General features: G+C 44.0%; 1 long non-coding RNA gene across 1 annotated transcript in view; it reads right to left on the bottom strand.

Moving 5' to 3' along the window:
- Positions 1–855: 855 nt before the first annotated feature.
- Positions 856–7025, bottom strand: part of LOC122544168 — an 11328-nt gene continuing 5158 nt past the window's right edge. The window contains exon 2 of the long non-coding RNA XR_006310283.1: positions 856–2915. This is a non-coding gene — a long non-coding RNA (uncharacterized LOC122544168). The remainder of the gene's footprint in view (positions 2916–7025) is intronic.

The following is a 7025-nucleotide window of genomic DNA, read 5'->3' as shown; positions in this document are numbered from 1 at the left end:
GCTGGGCTGAGAGGTAGCAAATGGAGTTTAATGCGGAAAAGTGTGAGGTGATTCACTTTGGAAGGAGAAATAGGAACAAAGAGTATTGGGCTAATGGTAAGATTCTTGGTAGTGTGGATGAGCAGAGAGATTTTGGTGTCCGCGTACAGAGATCCCAGAAAATTGCCACCCAGGTTGATAGGGCTGTTAAGAAGGCACACAATGTATTCGCTTTTATTAGTAGAGGGATTGAGTTTCGGAGCCATGAGGTTATGCTGCAGCTGTACAAAGCTCTTGTGTGGCCGCACTTGGAGTATTGTGTACAGTTCTGGTCACAGCATTACATGAAGGATGTGGTAGCTTTGGAAAGGGTGCAGAGGAGATTTACCAGGATGTTGCCTGGTATGGAAGGAAGGTCTTAGGAGGAAAGGCTGAGGGACTTGAGGCTGTTTTTATTAGAGAGAAGAAGGTTGAGAGGTGACTTAATTGAGACATATAAGATAATCAGAGGGTTAGATAGGGTGGACAACGAGAGCCTTTTTCCTCAAATGCTGATGGCTAGCATGAGGGGACATAGCTTCAAACTGAGGCGTGATAGATATAAGACAGATGTCAGAGGTAGTTTCTTTACTCAGAGAGTAATAGGGGCGTGGAATGTCTTGCCTGCAACAGCTAAATTTAAATGGTCATTGGATCGGCATATGGACGAGAATGGAATAGTGTAGGATAGATAGGCTTCAGATTGGTTCCACAGATCGGCGCAACATCGAGGGCTGAAGGGCCTGTACTGTGCTGTAATGCTCTATGTTCTATGTATGAGCCATCTGCAGTGTCAGACACTAACCGTTTTCAATACCATTATTGCAAATAAAGATGTAACAGGAGCACAGTACACCATTTATTTTTTGTTATGAAAATTAAATGTATTTGTTCTGAAGCCAGCTGTTTGGCCCAGGATTTTCTAATGAAACAGTTTTCTTACAATCATACAAAACCATGCTGCCTCTGCAGGTTATACCACATGTCTTTTACTATTCAGGGGAGTTACACAGTTCATAGACATGCTGAGGTACAGGATATGCCCACAATTCAGATGTTTGTACATGACAAGCCTCAAAGTTGCATATTGATTTTGAAGTAGCAGTTCCGATGCCAAACTCAGTTAAAATCTATAGTCTGATGTTGGTGTTTTGTGGACTGACCCGTTGCTTTCTATGCAGGGAGGTTTGAACTTTCACCTCTGGTTGACTCCACTGGAAAATGTGAAGAAACTGTGAGGATTTCACATCCATCCTTTAAGGTAAGGTACCAGTCCTGTTACTGACCCACAGATCATGCATTAAGATGGGAGATCAGATCTACTTGTGACAAAAGGCATGCAGTATAAATGTAGGAATGCAATGAGCTGACAGGAAAGTTTCCAGGATTTCACTTGAATGGGAAGTAACTGCAAGTGTACAATGCAAATGTACTGGGGAAATGGACTTGTGTCAGTGAGCAGATGAACAGGACTGTGAGTTAGCACTTGCAGCAGGATGTCTACATGTATAAAATAGATGGGCTGCGATAAGAGGCATACAATGTGTGTTGGATGCTGAAGCTTTACTCATGAGGGCTGAATAAGGGATATCAGCAATATAAGTCAAAGGTGAACAATTAACAATAGATTGACAGCACAACAGTTAGTGCAGTGAGGGACCTTGAGGTGCAATGGTAGTATCCTTACCTCTGGGCCAGAAGATCCAGTTGAAATCTCACATGTCACGACGTTTGAACTGGGGGGGGGACGATTAAAATATCTACCATTTATTGCAGGAATAAATTCTGCTGCTGTTTCGGACAATTCCTTCCCTTTGGGATAGAGCTGACGGCCTTCCTGACTGATGGAGCTCCACTTTGACTTATTGTTCTGCCCTTCCCTGTTCCAGCCCCACTCCTTCAGGAAACAGTAGAGCGGATAGTTATTTTAATCAGCCTGTTTGAACAAGCTATAACACACGTTCAAGGCATGTGGGACTCACAGATGGATCTGACCGCTTAGACACAAACACACTACCACTGAGCCACAAGATTGTGCAAAACTACTTCCTTGTTAAGGACCTGAAGCAACATGCGAAAAACTGAAGTTGTTTCATCACAGGATTACAAGCATCAAAACGATTCCTGATTGGAGGGATGGAAAACATTCAAATTAGAACACATTACAAGAAGTGTACAACAATGAAAATATTAAAATATAAATTCTGGAAAGTTTAAGTTTCAGAAGTGAGTCAAAATATCAAGTTCTGAAGTGAAAGATTTCTTAAAATATCTGCTTAGCAATGCTCACCGATTTATATGTTCCCAGAACTTTAGTTTTATTTCAGATGTACACTTTTTAACGTTGTGTTTCAGACTTTGTGATGCAGTTTTCATTCCAGACAATCCACCTGTGGTGTGGACAGTAAGGAATGAAAAGATAGTGATGAATGAATGATGTGAAGTCCTTTGGGTCAATGGCACAACAAACAAAAAATGCATTCGATACAAGACAATGCACAACCTTCAAACCTTGCAGTGAAATGACTGGCAACATCAAAAGAAAATCTGCTTTGTTGGTCAAGATTTTGCAAGCATTTTTGTGGCATAATCAATTTGTTAAAAAAAAAGATTAAATTTGCATTGCAAGGTTGCAGCTAGATTGCTATCCTGTGAGCACTGTAGTGCAGTTCCAAGGCCACAGCTTTGTCAGGTTGGCAAATGAGGAAGACCTTGTCAAGTGCAGTATTGATTGTGTTTGAACATGCTTGTTTTAGTCTCTTAAACATTCTCTTGGAAGTGAAACTTGAGTTTCATAAAAGAGTCAAGATGATGAAGTTTAGCTCCTTCATGAAGCTAGAAGCTGTTCACTAATATGGCCTTTCCATTTATCAATTCTTTCTCACTTTTCCCAACATCTGTAAAAAAAAAAATGAGTCAATACTCATCAAAATTGCAACGTTCTCATAAGATATGCTCTATACAATTGTAAAACATAGAACATAGAACAATACAGCACAGAACAGGCCCTTCAGCCCACGATATTGTGCCGACCACTGATCCTCATGTATGCACCCTCAAATTTCTGTGACCATACGCATGTCCAGTAGTCCAACTGTACTCAACATTGACTCAACCCCATGAAGTCTCATGACATCAGATCAAAATGGGCAAGGAAACCTCCTGCTGATTACCACACACTGTCCTCTCTCGGCTGATGAACAAACATTGGAGAAACATTGAGGGTGGCAAGATAGTAGAATACACTCTTGGATGAGGGATTTCAATGTCCACCACCAAGAATAGCTCAGCCACAACGCTATTAATTGAGCTTGGGCAGGTCCTAAAGGACATAGCTGCTAGACTGGGTCTGCTCATCATGGGGGACCCAACAAGGGGGGAAAGCCTACTTGACCTCACCATTACCAACCTCTGGCTGCTGAAGCATCTGTCCATGAAAGTATCAGTAAGGGTGACCACTACACAGTCCTGGTGCAGACACAGTCCCACCTTCACATTGTGAACATCCTTCACTGTATAATAGATACTGTAATCATGTTAAATAGGACAGACTAGATATAGATCTAGCAACTCAAGACTGGGCAACAATTAAACACTGTAGGCCATCAACAGCAGCAGAACGATACTCCAACACAATCTGCAACCTCACAGGTCAGCAATTTCCCCCACTGCAACCTCACAGGTCAGCAATTTCCCCCACCATTATCATCAAGCCAGGAGAACAACCCAATTCAGTAAAAACAGCAGGACGGCGTTCCAGGAGCAGCACCTGCATACTTAAAGCTGAAGTGTCAACATATTCCAAACAGAAGCAGCAAGTGGTCGACAGAGCTAGCTGGTTTCATTGCCAATGGATCAGATCCACGTTCTGCAGTCCTGCCATCTCCAGTCATCCACTTAATCACAGGATTGTTACTGGTCAGAAGAAGGCCTCTCCAGTCCCATTGTGCCTGTATCAGATCTTCAAACGAGCATTGTTACCTCATGCCAATTTCCTGCCAAGTAACGGTCCAATACCCTCCTTAATGCCTGAATTGAAGCTACCTCCACCACATGTCCAGATAGTACATTTCCATATGCCAACCACTCCCTGTGTGAAAAAAATTTCGTGCATCACCCTTGTCTCTTTTGCACCTCACTTCAAAGTTACGTCCCTCTCATTCTTGTTTCTTTTACAAGTGGAAACATTATCTCCCTACCTAGTCTCTCCAGCCCACTCTTGATTTTGAAAATGTCACTTAGATTTCCTCTCAGCCTGTCTCTTCATGAGAACAGTCCCAACTTCTTCAATCTATCCTCAACACTGAAGTTCTTCACCGAGGAACCATTCTTGTAAGCTATTTCTGCTCTCTCTCCAATGCATCCACATCTTTCCACAGCTGTACATAATAATGCAGCTGAAATCTAACAAGTTGAGAGTGTAGTGCTAGAAAAGCACAGCGGGTCAGGAAACATCTGAGGAGCAGGAGATCGGCATTTTGGGCACAAGCCCTTCATCACAAATCTCATTCCTAATGATTAATAAAGCTAAACAACTTACTGAATGAGGAGGCTCCCCAAATATCTCCAAACTCAAAGGAGGGGGAGTCCAACGCATCGATGCAAACAAAAAGGCTGAAATATTTAAAATAATCTTCAACCAGCAGTGCACAGTGATGCAGTGATGGTATTGACAAATGATCTATCTCCAGTGGTCCCCAGCAACACAGATACCAGTCTTCAGCTAATTCGATTCACTCCAGGTGATACCAAGAAATGGTTGGAGGCACTTGATACTTAAAAAGCAATGGGCCCTCATGTTGTTTTGACAATAGTAATGAAACCCTGTATTCCAGAAGTCGCTGCTCCCCTAGCCAGTCTCTTTCAGTACAGCTATAATACTGACATCTACCCGACAATGTGGAAAATTGCCCAGGGATGTCCTGGACATAAAAAGCAGGATAAATCCAACCCGGCCAATTCCCACCCCATCAGTCTACTATCCATCATCAGTAAAGTGAAGGAAGGGGTCATCAACCTGCTCACTAATAACCTGCTCAGTGACACCCATTTTGGGTTCCCCCGGGGTCACTCAGCTCCTGATCTCATTACAGCCTTAGTTCAAACACGGACAAAAGAGGGAAGAAGCGAGGGCTGCAGATGCTGCAGATCAGAGTCAAAATATGTAGTGCTAGAAAAGCACAGCCAGTCAGGCAGCATCCAAGGGGCAGGAGAGTTGACAGCATGAAGAGCTTATAGACAAAAGAGCTGAATTCCAGAGGGGAGGGGAGAGTGACAGCCCTTTACATCAAGGCTGCATTTGACTGAATGTGGCATCAAGGAGCCCTGGCAGGGAGTCAATAGGAATCAGGGAGGACTGTCTCTGCTGGTCGGAGTCATATCTGGCATATAGGAAGATGGTTGTGGCTACTGGAGGTCAGTCACTTCAGCTTCGATATGTCTCTTCAGGAGTTCCTCGGGGTAGCATCCTAGGCTCAATCACCTTCAGCATCCCATTAATTCACCACCTCAAGCCTTTGCTTTCTTCTCTACCAATGCGCAGTGACAGCACTATGTAGCAACTACAAGATGCTCTGTATTAACTTACCAATGCTCCTTTGACAGCCCTTTCCAAAGTTATGATTACTACCACCTAGAAGGACAAGGTCAGCAAATACATGGGAACATCAACACCTTGAAGTCATGCTCCACACCACAGATTATTTTGCCATGAAACTATATTACTGATACCTCAGTGCCAATGGGTCAAGATCCTGAAGTTCTGTCGTGCCAGACGGTTTTCTCTTGCAGCTGTAGGGGTTTAAGGCAGCAGCTCATCTGCACCTTGCTGCAGCAATTATGGATGAGCTATGAATGTTGGCCCAATCAGTAATACTTACATCCAATGAATGAATTAAAAAAAAATAGCCAGTGCCTTCAGCTGTTTCTTGATATAACGTGAAGTTAATCAAATTGTTTGAAGACTGGTATTTGTGATGTTGGGGCCCTCGGGTATTAAACAACACATGGTACCATTGATCTGTTAACATAACGCTAGCTATAGTAGACCACACAATGGGATAACCTATTCATTATGAACACATTTACCACAAATAGTTGTGATTGTACGGATCTTGAATGCTGCCAGCAAAGATGCTAACCACTTTGTCAGAGCTTCTCATCTTGCACTCAGCAGGAACCGTGCAAACCCTGTGGAATTCAAGCCCGTTTAATTTTGGAGACATTGTGTTTTAGCAACAGGTGAAGCTGCTTCTTATTGCTGGAAGATCTCATCCCTCCCATTTCCCTGTGGGAAACATCAATCACTAACATTCATATTCATGTCAGAGTGGCTCAGCATACTATTAAAATATAGACTCCATTGTAATAATAGTTATTATGGACAGGGGTCAATGTTCCTCCAAACGCGCAGAAAGTATCCCCTTACGGTCGATGAATGACTGTTGGGTCAGATCAAGAGAGAGTTACTGCTGACACAAGAAAGAACAATATTGTAGGACAACGCTTCTGATATCCAAGTGTCAAAATCACTTGGTATTTGATTGCCTCAGCTCCCAGCTGACATTTCTTTACTGATGATACAGTCTCTTCTTTGCTATACAAATAATGTTTCCTCCAGTGACACTCTCACCTCTCAGTCATAACAAACTCTAGTTCCAGAGAAGAGCAAGATGGGCAGTGGACGGGGCAGAGCTCAGGGGGCCAGAGCATAGTGGGAGGGTCAGTGGTCAGCAAGGTGGAGTATAGCAGGAGGGTCAGTGGTCAGGAGCTGGAGCAGAGTGGGATGGTCAGTGGTCAGAGGGCTGGTGCAGAATGGGGATGGTCAGAGGGCCAGAGCAGAGTAGGGTGGACAGTGGTCAGGCGGTGTGACGGAGTGGGACGGTCAGTGGTCAGGGGGCCAGAGCAGAGTGGATGGTCAGTGGTCAGGGGCTGGAGCAGAGTGGGACGGTCAGTCGGCCAGAGCGGAGTGGGACGGTCAGTGGTCGGGGGGGGGGGGGGGGCTGGGG

The sequence above is a fragment of the Chiloscyllium plagiosum genome, chromosome 47 (genome assembly GCF_004010195.1).
Source record: "Chiloscyllium plagiosum isolate BGI_BamShark_2017 chromosome 47, ASM401019v2, whole genome shotgun sequence".
Taxonomy (NCBI): domain Eukaryota; kingdom Metazoa; phylum Chordata; class Chondrichthyes; order Orectolobiformes; family Hemiscylliidae; genus Chiloscyllium; species Chiloscyllium plagiosum.
This window is presented reverse-complemented; position numbering and strand designations above follow the sequence as displayed.